The sequence below is a fragment of the Podarcis muralis genome, chromosome 1, assembly GCF_964188315.1.
Source record: "Podarcis muralis chromosome 1, rPodMur119.hap1.1, whole genome shotgun sequence".
Classification (NCBI taxonomy): Eukaryota; Metazoa; Chordata; class Lepidosauria; order Squamata; family Lacertidae; genus Podarcis; species Podarcis muralis.
The window spans coordinates 113,657,630-113,677,752 of NC_135655.1; the positions used below are offsets into that span (position 1 = coordinate 113,657,630).

At 44.9% G+C, this 20,123-nt stretch overlaps 1 protein-coding gene across 10 annotated transcripts in view; it reads right to left on the minus strand.

Annotated features, from left to right (window-relative positions):
* The window catches only part of OSBPL6 (oxysterol binding protein like 6), a 111,575-nt gene extending 97,010 nt beyond the window's left edge, over positions 1-14,565 (minus strand). For 7 of the 10 annotated variants that reach the window (XM_077916626.1, XM_077916612.1, XM_028748612.2 and 4 more), the window contains exon 1: positions 14,437-14,565. The gene's annotated coding sequence lies outside the window, so the exon portion shown is untranslated. Of the gene's footprint in view, positions 1-13,908; positions 14,049-14,436 lie in introns of those variants that run through there. The other 3 variants (XM_028748576.2, XM_028748540.2, XM_077916588.1) reach the window with 3 other exon arrangements.
* Positions 14,566-20,123: the final 5,558 nt, after the last annotated feature.

Here is a 20,123-nt window from a genome sequence, read left to right on the forward strand (position 1 = left end):
AATGTTTTTTTTTGTACCTCAAGCTAGAGTACTGCAGGAGGGGAAAGGTACAAAATCTATGTGTTGAGCAAGAGTGTGTACAACCACTTGCAGAAGAAGCAAGAGAACTGCTATTCATATTTTGCAAAGGATGGTGGACCTAACCTTGGGGAACATGAATTCCTCCTCTGTTCTTACTAAATCTTACTTAATTCCAATGCCTTGCATCTTGGGAACAGCAAGAAGAAAACAAGGAGTCCCATTAGTGAAAGTCCTGCGCAAGGACATTTGCTTACACAGCAGGGGAACATTTCGTCTGGCAAGTCAGTGGACGGAACAACGAGACGAGAACGACACAGAAATCCTCCCTTACGTTTATCTGATTATTAACTGTTATAACATGTTACTGGACATGGGTGGCACTGTGGTCTAAACCACAGAGCCTAGGACTTGCCGATCAGAAGGTCGGTGGTATGAATCCCCACGGCGGGGTGAGCTCCCGTTGCTCGGTCCCTGCTCCTGCCAACCTAGCAATTCAAAAGCACGTCAAAGTGCAAGTAGATAAATAGGTACCGCTCCAGCGAGAAGGTAAACGGCGTTTTCGTGCGCTGCTCTGGTTCGCCAGAAGCGGTTTAGTCATGCTGGCCACATGACCCGGAAGCTGTACGCCACCGGCTCCCTCGGCCAATAAAGTGAGATGAGCGCCGCAACCCCAGAGTCGGTCACGACTGGACCTAATGGTCAAGGGTCCCTTTACCTTTACCTAACTTGTCACTATCATACATTTCCGGCCCCCATACATTCATTTTTATTTGTATGCCTCTTTTCCACATGCAAAATCATGCTCAAAGCAGCTTACAGCAAAGTAGCAGGGTGCATTTGAAACAAACGCTACAAAAACCATTTCATAACATAGCAAAACACTAGCACAGTAACAAATTCATAATAACACAGCAAAGCAAAAAAAACACACACAATGAAAACATACAAAAAGGCCACATCTCCAAAATATGGGACTGATGTGTGCCAGTCCTCAGCGAGCAATTATTTTTTAGCATTTGAAGTTGCAGCTAGCTTGTAGAAGGTTTCAAGAGATTCAGTCCCAACCCTTTCCTGACAGTGCAATCCTACACAGGTTTACTCAGAAGCAAGTGCCACTGAGGTCAATATAAGGCTTGTTCTCAAGTAAGAGAAATGTTAGCAACCACCTGATATGCCAGTATTGGCAAGACAGTTCTACCCTAGTAATGACTACCGCACATCATTCTCTGCTCAATTCAGGATGCATTCAATCATTCTACTGTTCTATTTTCAGGGTCAGAAGGATGCTTTCAAAAATAGTTGGATTTCAAGAAAATGCTTTTGTCCTTCAACCTTTATGCGTTGAGAAAGATCAGTCATATTCTTCCATTTCACAGTGCAATGAACATCCCAATTCTCACAACACGGGCATAATGGTCTGAAATAATAAAGCCCATTTTGTAAGGGTGCAATAAAGAGAGAACATTTCATCATATCTTACAAATGAGTTACTAACCTGGAAAATAATCTGTTTTCCCCCCTGAATATACTCTATGGCTACAATGGCAACATTGTTTTTTTCCTCACACTTCCTCGAATTATCACAGAATTTAGTCCCTATTTATGAGATGTGCTTATAAAGGACCACTGGTTACAGAAATCTACCAATTACTGAGGAAATTGATATCTTGATAGAAGTAATTTAGATTGTGCCTGCAATCCTATGCCCACTTCCCTGGGACTAAGGCCTAATAGCACAATTAGACTTACTCAAGAGTAGACACTGTATAGTACTGTGCTATATTACTCTTTATGGCAGAAGAAATAAAATTTTCATGACTACAGATTCTTTCCTTTGTCAGAAAGGGTTATAATTTTGGTCTGCCAGATATTGTTGTGTGTTTTTTCTAACTAACAAAATTAAGTTTTATAAATATTATTTTCAAGTAGATTTGTTGTTCTAGCTAGCATATAAAGTGAGCTCTTTTCTTTTCGTTTTCAACTTAAAAAATAACTCACGTTTTTACTTCTGGGAATTTCTTATCTTCAAGGCTTCTTTAGTCAAAAGGTAAGGTAAAGGGACCCCTGGCCATTAGGTCCAGTAATGCCCGACTTTGGGGTTGCGACGCTCATCTCGCTTTATTGGCCGAGGGAGCCGGCGTACAGCTTCTGGGTCCTGTGGCCAGCATGACTAAGCCGCTTCTGGCGAACCAGAGCAGCGCACGGAAACACCGTTTACCTTCCCGCCGGAGTGGTACCTATTTATCTACTTGCACTTTGATGTGCTTTCAAACTGCTAGGTTGGCAGGAGCAGGGACCGAGCAACAGGAGCTCACCCCGTCCTCGGGATTTGAACCGCCAACCTTCTGATCGGCAAGCCCTAGGCTCTGTGGTTTAACCCACAGCGCCACCCGCGTCCCATTCAAAAGGTACAACAAACTTAAGATTGTATAGATCCCAGCCTTGAGTCAATATGTGCCAAAGAACAAGAATTGTTTCAAGAACATATGCTACAGAGTTAGGGGCGCCCTCTCGTAGGCATCATTCTCCCTCTCCAAAAAATGGGGGGTGCCCCCAGTGTTCCAAACAATCAGGGGGCAGAGGGGGCTTCCCTGGCGAACTCCTCCTGCTGTGAAAGCTTCCTCTGGTACACCAAAGAAAAAGTTATCCAATGTTTCATTCCAAACTCAGCCCAGTTCACGAAAGCTCATACCAAGAACTAACTTAGTTGGTCTTTAAGGTGCTACTGGAAGGAATTTTTTTTGTTTTTTCTTTTATGGTAAAATATTGATGCGCATTAAGACCATTTTGCATACCTTAATTCACATTATTTCGGCTGCAAAATTGGTTTTCTCTCTCTAAATAACAGTGAGAATTATTGTTTTCACGTTATTGTCGTCATATTGTTGGAAATGAGAAATGGGACTTGGAGCACTGGGAGCCACAATCATAGGGCAGAGAAAACAGAATGCAGGAGGGGAAATGGGGGTCCCGTTTTCTGACTGCTCTGATTAATTGGAAAAAGCCAGCGCTACGCGTTGCAAATTTGTGCATGCATCAATTACGAAGGCTACCGCTGAGATTCGCAAAACTGTCAACTAGGAAACAGAATACAGCAGAACTAGCCTCACAAACAGGAATGAGCAACTGACAGTCACTATATAACTGTATCTACCCAGAGGTAGAAGTCATCTGTCTTTTGAAGCTATCAAGTCCTTCTACTATTCTGCAATTTAATTTGAAGTTACAATGCTTCCTGGGGGATTTCCTGGCATTATCTGACAGCATTATCTGCATAGCAAGCGCCTGTCAGGAATTTATTGCATGCGAGAAAGAACTAAAAATATTCATGATAAAATGTTAGTTCATTACCAGTAGCGACCGATAGGACAAAAATTGGAAGCACGGTTGTAATTCACTTCACTTTTTGCTGCAGATCTAACTTACAAACATGCCACTTTAGACAAGCAAAATCTTTAGAGAGAAACTACATGACGGCTTCACTTTGAGCCATCTGTTACCTAATCTGTAGTTGGGAGAGTGTGACAGAGTCAGTAATCAAACACCAGTATCTGCTTTAGGCATGGGTGAAAAAAGAAAAGCACCATACAGTATTATGAAGCCATTTATAACTGTTTCACTTGAATAGCAGTCACCTGTTAGATAAAAACGTAATACTGAAAAAATAGGAGGCCTTGGAGGAAAATTATTTCTGAATCCCATTGTAAAAAGAAAAAAGAAAAAAATGGGTAAAACCATGACCTTTCTAGCTAGTATTTCAAAATGAATCATATATTTCCTTTTCACTGAAATTTAAACGATTGTATTTAGCCACTATTTTATTAAAGGAAAGAGGGAATGGGGAGTGCCAGATTGGCTCTACTGGTGAATAGGCACTGTGCTAACCACACCACTGCCCCCCCCCTTAGCATGAGTAACTCAACTGTTGGGGAGTCAGGTAAATACTGCTACTGTTTGGAATCCCATCTAAGAACCTACTTTATCCAGAAATGGCTTAAACTCCCATACCCATGCAGCACCTAGAGTGTTGGCCCTGTCTCTATGAGAGCCTTCTTCAACCTGGTGCCCTCTGGATATTTTGGACTATAACTCCCATAAGCCCCAGCCAGACCATCCATAAATTTATGCCCAAAGTGCACAAATTTCCTTCCCTTTTCTTATTGCCACTCACAACCTCTCTTCAGCTGATGAAGAGATATGATCTCTTCTGATCAACTGCTCTGAAGAACAATAATGAGAGGTTATATCTAGCTGGCCGGAAGTGTCAGACAGGGGAATTGCGGAAGTGCTCTTAACAAGGAAGCTGCCATCAGTTTTCAATAAAGAAGCAAGAGCTGGTGCTTTCAGTGACACTTAAGGGAGACAAGCACACCCACAAAACACAAAGGCTCAAGCAAGGGATGGCAAAGCTTCTGCCACAGCTGCCAAAATTTAGAGAGTCTCTGGGAGGCATTGAAAGGCTTCTGGGAGTGGAGACACAGCCCATGGGTTAGCCACCCCTGCCAAAGGGGAATACCCTCCAAAATGTCACCAATGAAAACAGGGGCATCCCTCCTCTTCTTCTTCTACCCCACCCATCTGACTGGGTTGCTCCAGCCACTCTGGGCTGCTTCCAACACATATAAAAACACAACAAAACATTAAACATTAAAAACCCTCCCTATACAAGGCTGCCTTCAGATGTCTTCTAAAGGCGGTAGAGTTACTTATCTCCTTGGCTCAAGGGTTGCGTAATTCCATACTCTCCAACATTTCTTTGATGAAAATAGGAATGTCCTGAGGAAAAGTGGATCAACCAGAAACCAGGACGGCTTCTGTAAATCTGGATCTGTGTAATAAACTGGTGTTAGCAGTAACATGAACCAAGGCTCTGCTCAATATATTGTGCTAGGTGAAAGCACTGGATATTAGTTTGGGGATACACAAGCGAGAAGGAAATGAAAAACTACTTGGGGGGAAGACATCAAGGAAGATGTAGCCCTGCATGGAGTGAAGGCTCTGCCTGGACCCAAAAAACAGTAGGAATAAGGAAGGATGCAGGTATATGCTCAAATTCAACTCCCAACTGAGGACACACACATACCATCACCACAATTCCCACCTTAAAATAACTAGTTGGAAAATACTGGCTCTGTTTTAAAACACTCCACCTACTATGCCACCTAATAACAAGATGTGTTCTGTTTTCTTAGTTTTTTTACACTGTTGTGTTTTACAGTAACGTAGTCTGTGAAGGGTGGTCCTTCTAATTAGACCAAACTCCTACTTCTACAAAGCAACATGGGGGCAAGAAAATTAATGACGAATTCGGACATAAAAGTCAAGATTTTGGCATGGAAAATGGGCAAGCCTAATATATGTTCCAGTGCCCATTTTGAAAACAATTTATAGAAGTGGACAATCCCCAATCTGCTACTTATCTGAAGATGAAACTCGGGGCATGAGCAGACTGAAGATCTGTGGTATGCCTGACCAGTCTACGTGGCGCTGTGGTCTAAACCACTGAGCCTCTTGGGCTGGCTGATCAGAAGGTCGGCGGTTTGAATCCCCGTGATGGGGTGAGCTCCTGTTGCTCGGTCCCTGCTCCTGCCAACCTAGCAGTTTGAAAGCACACCAAAAAGTGCAAGTAGATAAATAGGTACCACTCCAGCAGGAAGGTAAACTGTGTTTCCGTACGCTGCTCTGGTTTCGGTGTTCCGTTGCGCCACGCTGGCCACATGACCCGGAAAAACTGTCTGCAGACAAACACCGACTAGCCAACACTAAACATACGGTATCTTCTGAAACTCAAACGCAAGGTCTTTCTGGATGCCACCACTGAAGTGTAGTGAAATGTCACTGGAAATCATCCTGCACTCAAAGTAGCTAACTTTTAACCAATGGAACTTGCATTATTACTGCTGCAATGCATCAAGTGTCTTTGTGCAGCGGATTCCATAATTGTAGGGGGAGTGTCCAAACTCCTGGTCACCACCAAATTAATACACTTAAAGTATGCACAAAAAGGAGAGGAAGCTGTATCGGTCCGTTAGAAAAATTCCAAATTCCAGAGTCAGTTAATGCCTTTATTAGATCTAAACAAAATGTCGCCAAAGTAAAAAAGCTTTGGAGTTCTCCATAACTCTTCAGTGGAATGGATGTTCAGCAAAGTTGGAGTGAGGGGAAACAATTTGCCACAATTATTTACTTCACCCTCTATCTTGCAAGGAACATTTTCCCTTTGCTTACAACTGGAGGCAGATCCAGACGACTGGGAGATCAGTCATTTCTTGCTTCTTTGTCCTGGGAAATCCTAGACCCAGCCTCAAACATGTTGTTGTTTAGTCATTTAGTCATGTCCGACTCTTCGTGACCCCATGGACCAGAGCATGCCAGGCACTCCTGTCTTCCACTGCCTCCCACAGTTTGGTCACCTACTTGGTTGGTCACCAGTTTGGTTGCTCCTAGTAAAGCCTAATAAAATTGTGTACAGTCTACATTAAAACTATTAATAAATGCAGGTTTTTTTGTCTTCAACAGCAACCCAATTTTTACTCTCACCAGCCCCCTCTTAACATCCAACCTGATGAGAACGCTCAAAAGTTTGGCCACTATTTTATGGCATTTGTGGTTGGCTCTAATAAAGTTATTGTCCAGCTTGAGAGATGGCAATGCTCAGCCGAACTTAATTGCTGGGGGTGTTCTATTAAGTAATAATTACTTAATATTGAAGAAAGGGGTTTTTTGTTTTTGTTTTGTTTTTTGAAGAAGAAGAAGAGGAGGAGGAGGAGGAGGAGGAGGAGGAGGAAGTTGTTGTGAAATGGAAGGAAATTGGTTCTACAAGCATAGGATACTTTCAGTGCCACATGCTGGTGGCAAATACAAAAGACCAGGAATTCATAAACTAATGAAACTCAGGCCAAAGCACAAGTAAATACTGTCATTTCAGTCACTGTAATATTAGTTGCCAGTTACCATCCACCTTGCTTGGGTTCAGTGCTATTCTGAATAGCACTGAAATTGTTTAATTGCCCTCACAAAATTGGTAGTGAACAGATAAGGAGTGCTCCAACAAAGAGACTGTGAAAGAGACAAAACTCCACTGTAAGCAAGGTGGGCGGGGGGCGGTGGTTCCCCACTGAACTCATTCTTTCATCTCACATTGATGGAATGTTGCCCTCAACAATAGATGTTCTGTCCTTACAGAAGAGCTGTTAACTGTACACATTTCAATTATTATTCAATTACGTTTATTTCTCAGCAGGACGACACTTTTTGTCTTTGCAGACAAAAGATTAAATGTACCACACCAGGAGATGCTCAAGTGTAGCGTTCAGTTAATAATCAGATTATCTGAATACACTAGTTTAAAGGTAATAAAGCTGTTGATTGTATTAATTAAGGTTACTTCTCAAAAATATGATTTACATGCTAACAAATATGGATAATTTTTACTTTTAGGTAACAAAGATGGTAAAAAACCCCACAAATAGCTGAAGTTAAATGCTTCAATGAGTAACAGACTAGGTCTCCATAGTCAAAATTTAACAAAGTTTATACATACATATATATTTAGATTAGCCCATCTCAGGTTCATTCATCTTTCTGGATGCCACCACTGAAGTGTAGTGAAATGTCACGGGAAATCATCCTGCACTCAAAGTAGCTAACTTTTAACTAATGGAACTTGCATTATTACTGCTGCAATGAATCAATGCCACAAGCAACGTGATGTAAACACAATGCGCTATAAACCAAGTATTGCCATGATATATTGCTTGCAATAGTAAGGTAAAGGTAAAGGACCCCTGGACAGTTAAGTCCAGTGGAATTCAACCATGGGATGCTGCGCTCATCTCTGCTTTCAGGCCAAGGGAGCCGGCGTTTATCTGCAGACAGCTTTTCCAGGTCATGTGGCCAGCATGACTAAACCACTTCTGACGCACGGGACACTGTGATGAGTGCTAGAGCACATGGAAACGCTGTTTACCTTCCCACCACAGCAGTACCTATTTATCAATAGTAGCAGCAGTCGGAAGCAGACCACCATCCTCACTTCTCAAATCTCACCCTATGTATGATGTAAAAGTACCTTCCATTTGTGCTGCTGGTCATGCACAGGGCAGGGCTTCAGTAGTTACAAACGTGCTCTTCCATTCAGAAAACTATGGTTTGTGAAGTTGCAAACAAACAAGTCTCTAGTTACGGCATAAGAACGACTTATAAGAAAACTGAACAATCTTGACAACAGAGATACAGTACAATGTAAAGCCTAGGACAGGCATGTCCAAAGTCAATTTTGGGGGCCTAATCCTGTGGCACTTTATTTATTGGTGTCAAATCCTATAAAAAAGCTCAACAACTTCAATCCTAAAAAAAACTCTGGTCGGCCCTCATGCAAGTTCACTTCATCAAATCTGGCCCTCTTTGAAAAAAGTTTGGGCACACCTGGTCTAGGAGTATGGGCTGGGAAGTACACAATTGAACATTCATTTAACAAAAAACCCTTTCGATTTAACGTGGTAAGGACTTTCAATGTTCATGCAAGCTTCCTTGTTAAGTGTACTTCTGCAGGGCTCAAGTCCAAAGCCAGCCCAGCAAAGTCTATGGAAGGAAAACAGCACAGTGCTTGTCAGCTTGGTGAATCTTCTACTCAAACAGGCATCTCGTTCAAAATAAACTACTTCTTATCCTTTCTGACATAAAATTGGCATGGACCGTCCTCAGAACTGTCTCTTCTACCCTGCCAAGTTTCAAGACAGTCGGCAGAACCATTTTCTAGCAATACTATTGCCTGATTTTTAAATTATGCTGGGTTCTGCTGGCTCACCTTCAGGGCCACCCATAAGATAAGACAACTGTGGTCCTATAAATCACTTTGGGTGGGATTCACCTCGAGAACCCTGTCAGCGGAAGACCTGTACAATCTGTTCAGAAAGACTGAAATCCTAAACACTCATCCGGAAAGAAGACTTGTTAAATTCATTTGGTCTTATTTTGTAGTAGATGCGCATTGGGTTGCACTGACAGTTTTGGTGGCTGAGTAAGAAGTCTGTTTTCCAAAGTTTCAGAACCAGGCCCTAAGCGCTTTGAACAGCTGGCACACATAATCCTCTTGTTCACATGTAATGGATTGTGGCCATTTACCTCCTCCCCAGTCATTTTGCCACTGCCCTACACTGAGCCAAGTAATGACTTGGCTTAGAATGTCATCCGAATCCAGGCTTGTGATTTATCTCTCTCCAGAACCACCAGGAGCTGTTGTCCTACGATTTACAGCTTGTGATTTGTCTGAAGAGAACTACGCCACATGCCCAGTTCCAGACAACAGGCTAAGTCACCCCATGACTTAGTTCAGTGCATCACAGCAGCAAAGCAGCCAGGGAGAAATGAAGCAGCCACCATCTCTTCTCTGGGAATCCACGTTTGCTTGTTCACATTGAGCTATGGTTTGGCTTAATCTTATATGTGAATCAGGTGAACTAAATTGCTCAGACAAGAGCTTGCTACTGTTTAACTAGGAAAGCCTTCAAAATACTGATCCAATTGCCATAATGTTTTGGTCGCATCTATAAAATAATTCAATATTTCCTGCTCTTTAGGGTTGTACTGTACTTCTGCTTCTCTCCAAATATCTTAATTTTTTCCTGCTTATTCCCTTCAACTGAATGCATTCTTGTTCCAACTGAGGATCACCTCTAGTCCAACCCCCTTGCAATGCAGGAAAATGCAGTTGTCCCATATGGGGATCGAACCTGCAACCTTGGCATTATCAGCACCACGCTCTAACCAACTGAGCTATCCACTTGTGTAACAAGCTCTGTCTTCTATGTTCCAAGGGAAAGCCAAGCCAGAGTTAATCCTGTCCTTACTTGCCAAAAGGTAGGCATTTATATTTTGGCCTCCTTCTCCCACGGATATCCCTAGTGGCAAAATAAGCCTGAGCACTCGTTCACAGAAACACTGCACAAAGGAGAGGCAGGGTTTGTGGGCCTTTTCAGAATAAGGTAGAAAGGAACGGGTAGAGTAAGAAACAAAGCTGATCACTGCTACCATTTTTTTTCTTCTGCGCAGAAAGCTTACAATCCATAACACTATGGAGGAGGCCATTATATTCTTAGTTCACATAGTGGTTCAAGCGCTGGACTAACACCTGGGAGACCTAAGGGTTCAACGCCGCACTTGGTCATTAAGTTCCCTGGGTGACCTCCAGCCAGTCACTGCCTCTCAGCCTAACCTACCTCACAGGATTGTTGTGAGGGTTAACTGAGGGGGAGGAACCATGTATGTACGCCTCCTTAAGCTCCATGGAGGGAAAAGGTGGGACAGAAATAAAACGAAACAAATGAATAAACAAACAAACAAGCCTGACAGAGCTCACCAGCACCTGAGAGTGCATCATAGAATACACCTCAAAATATTGTGCAACATATGTTGTGCATTAGCAAATGATTCTTCCTATCTTACAACAGGAAGTCTGAATCACAACAGCTGGAATCCAAAGGCATCATTGTGCAAGTAAGAGGCACTATCACCAGGTTAAAATAATAAAAAATAAAAAATCACTGATCTTTCCTTTCTGCTGCAAGCCTTGATGCCCCCCCCCCCTTGCTGGAGAAGCAGTTTTGGGGTACATACAAGAGGCTGCAGCAGAAAAGAGGAAAGCCACATTCTCCGAGTTCAACTCGGCTTAGAAAACAGGATCCAAGCCATCACATTAGCCCTCCTGCGAAAAAGAAGGATATACGCAGTTCATAAGTTATTCCACATGGGTTGGACATTGCCCGTACTTAATTCTGAAATGGCAGCCATTCATTCAATAAAGTGAAAGGATTTTATTTTTAATTTGTATTTTAGTTTCATTCCACCTCAAGATCACTCCGGCAGTTAATTCAGCTTAATAAATGTTGTCCTTCATATTAGATTGCCCGACTGAATTCTACACAGGGCTACGTTTCAGTTCGTCCGTCATTCAATACTTTTTTGTCAAGGTTGCTACTTGTTTAGAGGGTAGCATTTGGCATAACAAAACTTTTCACCGTTGGGGGAAAAACATGGTAAAAAAGAAAAGCTTTCTTTGAGTAAGACCTCAGGAAACTGCAAACTGAAGCCAACTTCAAATAGAACTGAGGCAAATGAGTGACTTAAGTGGGTAACTCATACTGTGTGTGTGTGTGTGGTGTGTGTGTGTGTGTGTGTGTGTGTGTATTGAAAAGGAACTGCATTGGAAACATAAATATTTGCTCTAACTTACATTGAATTAATGAGCTATACATCCAGGCAACTAGGCCAGGGGTCTGCAACCCGCGGCTCCGGAGCCGCATGTGGCTCTTTTACATCTTTGCCGCGGCTCCGGGGCGGATACTAGCGAGGGGAGGAGGCGCCCTGACACTCCCCACTGTGGCGGGCGCTCTACTGGCTGTGACGTCGCATGGGGGCAGTGCGTGCATTAGTCATGCACCGTCCCGACGTCACCTTCCCGCCCGCTGTCAGATCGTGGCTCCGGAGATATATCTGTTTTAAATGTCGCAATGGTTTTGCGGCTCCCAGTTGTTGTTTTTTCTTCGGAAACGGGTCCAAGTGGCTCTTTTTGTCTTAAAGGTTGCAGACCCCTGAACTAGGCAATGCAACATGACAATGAAAGCACATCAATTTATCCTGAAATACAACCCGCGTTAGAAATTCAGATACATAAAAGAGGTGCCAAACAGCTCCTTAAACCAAGGTGACAGTTGCCAAAATGGAATGCCTTGCTGCCATTTTGGGGCAAGACAGCTCTAACAAGTCTTTTTCTTCTTCCTCTTCAAACGATGGACTGACTTTGACAGATTATCAGTTAAACATCTGGCTAGTTCTGATGACAACCTTGAGCTAGGTTAAGAATTCTGAGAACTTAAAAGAAGAAAAGTCACTTGATCCAGGGACAGTCTACATATATATTGGCCTATTCCTACTTTCTTTTCCCCTTAATGTGGACACAGACCATTCATAACATAAGAATATTCTTCACAACTGTGAACAGGGCAGTGGGGTGGAGTTAAGTGAAAACAAGCTACAACAATTAAAACTATAACGTTGTTCATCGCTCCTGCTCAGGCTGCACAGAAAAAGCATTTTGGTTCCTGAAATTCATTCCGATGGTGCAGATAAAATATAATGAATAGAATTATACAGGATGTGTTGCTGGTGTGTGAAAACAGACAAGATCCAATGATCCGCAGACATGCACCTCCAGATGGTAGAGATGTCAGGCGCTATCCTGGTGCCCAGGCATCTTCAGTTGGTTGCATGTGGCCAATGGCTAGGTGCAAAATGCACCTGGCACCTGGCTAATTTCTATAGCTGAATACAACAAACTTCAGGCTACATCATTTTATCCTATCCTGTTTCTTTGCAGTTCTTCAGCAGCCTCTAAAGGACAAGGTCATATCATGTTGACAAACTACAATCAAATTAAGGTAGGCATGGATATACGAGTGAAGGATGGTTGTTACATAAGAGAATGATATCTAGTCCCAAGAGATTATGCCATGGAAGCGGGGGGGCGGGGGACCCTGCTCAAATCTCTGATCCAGTGAAATCCAGTTAAGATTTAGGTGTTCCCAAGATTATGAACTAACTATCAATCATATAATGAGAAGCTAGTGCCACCAGGGCTCAGCAGCTACTGACAATTTTATTGGTGGACACATTAACTGGTTTCTTGCACTTGTGACTCATTGTTAGTACATTAGAAATTATAATGTGAAAGAGAAGCTATTTATTTAATTATTTCCAAGCAGGAATGAGTGCACAACCTTCTAAAGAGGCTCAGGCACATTTCCTGACAGATGACAGATTGTTAAATTCAAGTTACACTGCAGGTTAGTGTTCGACCTTGGAAATGTGTTTCACTACAAGAAATACAAATGAGGTATTCTGGCTTTATTTCCTGATGGTGAAAGGCTTTTTATTAGTCAACAAGAACACCCACAGTGTTAGGCAGCCTCACAACAATTTGATTGTCAAATGAAATTAAAGAGATGGGAAGCCTTAAAAATTACCACATTGCGCATTAGAAAGGGTGAGCCTGTCAAAGCAGTCTTTCCCAAAGAGCCTTAAATAACAGCAAGGATAAACAAATGTTTCACAGCATCTTGAGCAAACTAAAATTAAAACACAATTCATCTAAGAAACCTAGCTGAGAAAAAAGAAAGGTGATGGTTTAGTGTGCCAACTTTTCCATCAAAATTTTAAAGCTCGCCTTCTCCAACATGCAGGAGCAATTAATTAAGCACAGATGTGAAATTGTACTTTTGCAATGAGGAGAATGTCCCAATTTCTCTTACAAGATGAAAATAAGCAAACTGAGCTTTCAAAACGGTTTTACTTCATTGCTACCGAATTATGTTATATAACATCATGCCCCCACGCCAGTTCTGGGTGTTTAAGCTTCATCTGGAGGTTTATTACAGCACAGTATCAGCATCGGATTACAACTTTTTAAGCATGCACACGCAGCTTCTTTTATCATGATACGAGGAAGGTATCGCATCCCAGGCCCAGCTTTTCTGATGACATCGTTAATGCAGAGAAAATGCTCCCGCTATGCAGGAAACACACATCTTGACTGCAAAGGAAAGGGACGGGGGTGGGGGGACGACAGAGAAATCCCTTCTGTATTAGTATTATCATCCATTCGTATGCCAGCGAAGAAATGCAGGGATAACAACCCTGTTAAGGCAACAACTCCCCTCTAAAATAAAACAACGCAGCATCTTTTCCAGAGTGCCTTTTACCACTCTAGTTTGAAAAGGCAGACTTGCCCCAATGGGCATTTAAGGTACGGGGACGCAAGCGTGTGCATCTTCCCGTGTGCGCGCACCTGCACAATCCAAGTCATTGGAGAGTGTGCCCACGAATACAGACCTGCTCCTCTTCCTATGCCTGTCTGGCCGAATCCGAGTTGGTGGGTGGGTGCAGGCAGAGAGAGAGAGAGAGGCCTGCGCGTGCCTGCATGCCTAGCTCTCTGCTTTATCTATCCCACCCGGAGAGCCGGCCAGACAGAGACCGGTTCTCCGGCCCTGCGCGCAGTTTCGTCCCGGCGCACGCAGCCATTGTCCCCCCCGCGCCAACGCATCGCTCGCAGCATGTGATGCGGCGCGAAGCTGACACGGGCAACTTGGCGGGCTCCTCGCCGGCTCTGCGGCGGCAGCGGCGACGTGCCGCTCCTGCGTGGCACGCGTCCGTTAGGGGCCCTCCGGGTCTATCCAAGAGGCTGGCGGCGGGGCGTGTGGGGGGAAGAGCGGGGAGGCTCCATCCTCCTCCGCCGACCCACCGCCGCTCCCGGCCTGCGAAATCCCCTCAGACGCGGAGGGAGCAGGGCACAAAGGCAACCCGCGGCGTTACCCCGCTGCCAGCCCCGGCGAGGAGGAGAGGAAGGGAGCAGCACCTTACCTGGGCTGGGCGCAAAAGGCGCGCGCTCGGGCCGCTGCAGCAGGAGGATGCGGGCGCTTGGAGATGGATGAGGGCGCATGGAGAGCGGCGCGCTCCTCCTGCCAAGGGAACGCGTGTGGCGTCGTCGGCTCTTCCTCCTCGCTGGAGAAGGAGCTGCTCCTGCTGCGGGCGGCTGGAGGGGGTCCTCCTCCTCCTCCTCCTCCGTGCAGCCTCGCTCGCCCGCCCTCAGCCTCGACGACTCCCGCCCCTCTCCGCACGGAGCAGGCTGGCCTGTGCCAAGACCCGGACGCGTGGAGCCAGCCGGAGCGGGAGTCAGTGCCAAGTCATCCTCCCGCCCAGCTTGGAAGAGGCAGCAGCGCGGACTGGAGAGCAGAAGGGCGGCGGCGGCGGCGGCGCGGGCAACCCACCCATCCAGGCGCCCGCCCGCCCTGCTCCGTCCAGCCCCCCGCGCTTTCCTCTCACTTCGCCTCAGGCTGGAGACCCGGCACGCGCCGCCGAGAAATGCCAGCCGAGGACCCCGCGGCGCCCGCTGCTCGCTTGGAGAGGGGGCTGCCTCTTCTCTCTCCGCCCCCCTCCGCGAATCAGCTCAAGTCTTCGGAAGGGAAGCGGTCGAGGGAACCCTTTTCGGAAGGCTGCGTGACGCACGTATGAATGTGAAACCTGCGTGCACACCTACATGCAAGCGTAGGGGCATGTTTATATTTGCCAGCGGAAGCAGGTGGCTGCGGGGGGGGGGGGGGAGAGTGGAGGAGAAATTCGATTCGGTCTGCGTTCCAGTTTGAAGCTGCACACTTCCCATTTCTCCAACCCATACAAAATCACCAAAACAACACTCTCCCTTCAGATTTTGAGATGCAACCAAATAACGTTAGGAGTTTGTGGGTTCCAGACAACCCCCCCCCCGTGTTAGGAGTTTCAGACTCCCTTGTGTTAGGAGTTTCTGGAGGCCGGACACTGGACCCCTGGATTCAGCAAATGTTAAAATATAAGCCAGGCTGGTTTCCTGATGGGCCAGTAGGGGAACAAAAGGAAGGTGATGAGCCATTAGGAAAGCCAAAGGGAGGGGGGCCGCTTTGTGCCAGACTGCAAAATGGGAGGGCCCCTCCTTCAACTCAGAAGACAAAGGCACTAAGGCAGAGTTTCAAATTGAGCTTAAGGGTTGGCAGAGTTTTAGGTTTTGTGACTTAGAGGGGGAAAGGTTGCAGGCTGCTAAAGGCAGAGAGCTGGAGAGAGGGACACATCACCGTGGCCGATGTCTGTTCGGATTCCAACCCCTCTGTCGCAGGCTCAGGTGGTATATATATGTAAATAAACCATATATCCTAAAGACACCACAATCTGTGTTGTGTTGTGCCTCATTCCCAGAGGGAAATACAAACCCTGGGTGACATAGGCGTAGCCAAGGGAGGGACAGCTGCCCCCCAAATCCTCAAAAAGCAATACAAACATTTAACAAACTAAGGTTCTGCCCCCCCCCAACAAAAGCCTTTACATTTTAAAGGAAATGTGCATTTTTAAAGGACGTCAGCCAAAAAAAATCTCAACAACTTTTTGTGCCCCCCCCCATCAAAAATCCTGGCTATACCCTTGCTGGGTGAGCATTTTATTTCCCTGGAAGCATCACTTCGGAGATTGGAGTGGTGTGCAACAAAATGCAACCCAAGTACATGTATTGGGGGAAGTATACGTTCATAAAAATGCATATGTCAGTAACACAAATACATTATGTTAAGGGAAATTGCTTGCCAAAATGACATTGTTTCTTAGGCAAAGCCGCATACAACAAAATGTACGTTAAGAGAAATTTGCACCAAGATATAAATTTTCATGAGGATTTTAAAACAAAACCATAAACTGCAGGAACTAAATCTAAGATTTCTTAAAAAACGAGGAACTGAAAGTAATGGAAATTGACAAATTCATCTATCTGTACTTGGAGGTTATATGCATTGTGTAGGGGGAGGAGGCTAGGGGAGGAGTATATACCAGTGGTTTTCAACCAGTGTGCTCTGGCACCCTGGGATGCCTTGAATGATGGTCAGGGGTGCTGCAGGCAACACTGGCCTCTATCCCTCTTTCCTTCCCTCCCTCTTCTGAGCTGTTTGTCGCAGTAGCCCTGGCTACAAGCTCCCCAGGCAAATGGTGCCTCTGGGGCTGGCCAGGGGGTGCTCCCCAGGCCCCTGTGGGGCAGTGTGAGGAGGCACCTCTCTTTGGAGCAGTGAGGGGGGCAGCTCAGAGACCAGGGGTGGCAGTTGCGGCTGCCCTGCAAACTGCCAAGGAGAGGGGAGAAGAGAAGACGCTGAGGGAACACTCCCCAAGGGAGGGTGTTCAAAAGGGGGTGAGTGGCTGCCGGCTCTGCAGGCAAGGGGTGTCGTAACGGGACTCCTGAGCCCCACAAAATGTAGTTAGTCAATGCTATTTTTCTAGAAAAAGATGTGCCGGAACTTGCCATGAACGCCTCCCTTGTTCTCTTTTGAGGGCATAGGTGCCCACCTGAGAGATGCTGGAAATCAGTTTCCATGAATTCCGGCTGGAAAAAAAGGCCCCGAGAGGGCTTATGAAAAAGAAGGTAAATGAAAACAACAACAAAAGCCCATTAAAAAGTAAAGCGTCAGCATCATGGTGAACTAGGAGTCAAAATAATTGAAATGTTTTCACCTGCCACCCAAGTCGTGGCACTGGAAGAGTATGGCAGAGGAACATTCCAAAGTCAGGATACCACAAGCTAGAAGGTTAGCCACCAATCTGACTTCTGGAGGCATGGCTTCCAGAGCTGAACCAACCATTGTGAAAGCAATACAAAGGCATGCTTGTATTTTTGCTCTCCACAAACATGAAGTGAATATAAGCAATCTCCATAAAAGCGACCATATTGGAAAGCCTTGACCTACCAACTTTGAGAAGAGCAACAGGCTGGGGTTTAAGATCCTGTGAATTACCTGTGCTGTAATTTGGCACTTCAGCACTGGGGAATGCCCACCAGACTACAGATACATGGACGAAGAAATGCCACATCAGGATCAGACCTCTGGTGGTACTAGTTCCATAGCCAGGGAAATTGTGAAGAGGATTGAACAGTATGCCAGAAAAGGGGTGGGTGGGGAGAGAAGGGAATCAATGCAGAATAGCTGGAAGCTTAATATTGATAACCTGATGCTCACCCTTTGCTCCTTTGTACTTGGTTAAACAGCTCTGGTGGGAGGCATTTTGACAAAGCAAACACTTCCAAACGACCTGCATTGCAACAGCATCTTGCATATACAGTTAATAAGACTATACAGATCTAGAGGATAACACAATTAGAGAGCAGTAATAATAAAAAAGTGTGCATCATGCAGGAGTAGACTGTAGGACACTCTTACGTTTGGCGGGAGATTGTCAGATGACACTGGCAAGGCAACTACATCACACATTCTAGAGGGACAGTAAATCAGAGCTGGCCAACCATTATATCTGCCATCTGCATCTGAAATACCGGTAATTTTCTCATTATGCGTTCAAGGTGGTTTGCCTAGTATATCAAACATATACAGTCGTACCTCGGCTCCCAAACTGAGAAGTTGAACATTTCAGTTCCCGAACGATCGAAAACCGTAAATTCTTTCGGAAGCCGAACATCCGACGGGGCTTCCGTGGCTTCCAATTGGCTGCAGTAGCTTCCTGCAGCCAATCAGAAGTTGCGCTTTGGAAGTTGAACGTTTTGGAAGTTGAACAGACTTCTGGAAGGGATTCTATTCGACATCCAAAGTACAACTGTACTTGAATACTGAAGGTTCTTCTCCAATTTCACTTATCAGAGTCAGCAACATTCACCTTCCCCGTCTTACATCAGAACTTGCATGCACAAAATGCTGGCTTTGGAAATTCCAGCATTTGAGAATGCAGGATGTTGCCAATGGCTCCTGGCATGTTCTGGGACATAGCCCAAGGGAAACAGCTGGTTGTTGTCATGCCCTTAGGGCTTCTCTGCTTCCTGCACTATTGATTTAGGGTAGTCACGCAAAACTGGAAGTGCAGAAACCAAGGACTGTGGGAAATGCAGCTTTCTTAGAATTAATGCATACCATTCATTAAGTAATACATGTTCTATGCAAACTGGTTGACATGTTCTGGCTATATAGTTTGTGATGGAGATGGGAAGGAATGGCAAGGAACTAGCTGACTGATGTTTTAGTGCAGGTGAATTGACACAATAGCAGTGCATTTGTGGTTAATTTATTGCACTTTATCAGTCACTCCACAATGCTTCCCCTATGCTACCACATTATTGCTAATCGGAGGAGCTACAGGGCAATCAAACTGGGTCAAAAAACAACACCACCCCAGAACCTTTGTGGTATGAAATGTCACAGGAAGTTATGAGATATGCAACCAATTGGGAATGAAGCAATATGGTCACCCCAAAACTATTTTGCCAGTACAAATAGTTTGGGAAGCAGGATCACATATGGCTATCCTGATAGCATCATGAGCACAAATCATAATGAATGTGCAATGAAAAAGACATCTGCAGTGGCCGCTAGAAGCAAATCTTGTTGCTCCATACCCAACCTTTTGTCTGTTTCCCCATCCATGTCTTGCAAACTCCCAGGGAAGAATTTGACATCATTTTGAATTTTGGCTTGCCAGGCAGAACAGTCTCTGCTCTCCTTCAGCTGTGCGCAATTCTGGGGATTCTCCCAGCCCCACTCAGAGCCAAGTGGGGCAGGGGGATGTGCAGGAGAGGGGGCGGGCAGGAGGCCCCATTGCACAACTGAAAGTTATTGCACACTGATGCAACTAATTTTTTGACTCTCACTCCCATTTTATTATTCCGTCAGTCCACATATATTGTAGTTATGTCAGCCATAGTATTTAGACTTCAGCAATTGGCATATCCCTGAATGTCATTTGCAAGTTAAACTTCATATTACTTATTATTTGCCTAATTTTAGAAAGCAGAGATTACACAATGCCTTAGCCCTGTAAGCTACCCCTGAAAGCATAGGCTATTTAGTGGCAAACTAAAAAAATATCTTATGCTATATGACTTGCATGCCACCAACCTGACAAGCCAATCAAAAGCAATTACATTTCGCAGGGTTAGGAGAACAAGACAAGCGAACCCTAACAACAGCTTGTGCAGCTGTCATTAATGCGGCAGAAAATGACAAGTACAAGCAACACACAAGAAGGGGGAAATGCTTAGTAACCCAGTTTTAAAATGCAAGCGTGACAAAGGTTAGTGCAGCTGCAAATAGTGACTTTTTAATCTAAAAAGACATGAAAGTTATGCAGTGAAAACCAGCTGCTTTTTCACTATTTGGTGCAAGTGTAAGATCACGGTCTCATTCAAAATACAGTCGTACCTTGGATCCCGAACACCTTGGGAGTTGAATGTCTCAACTCCCAAACAATCGAAAACCAGAAGTGGGTGTTCTGGTTTTTGGACGTCCTTTTGGAAGCCGAACATCCAATGGGGCTTCGGCGGCTTCCAATTGGCTGCAGGCGCTTCCTGCAGCCAATCAGAAGCCATGCTTTGGAAGTCGAACACACTTCCGGAACAGATTCCGTTTGACTTCTGAGGTACATTAAAATGAACCTTCTGTTCACACACATATACACAGTTACTGTATCAGTACTACTACTACCTTAGAAGCAGAGAAGATATTTTGCATGAAATAGGTCCCCATTTCAGTGGCCTGGGA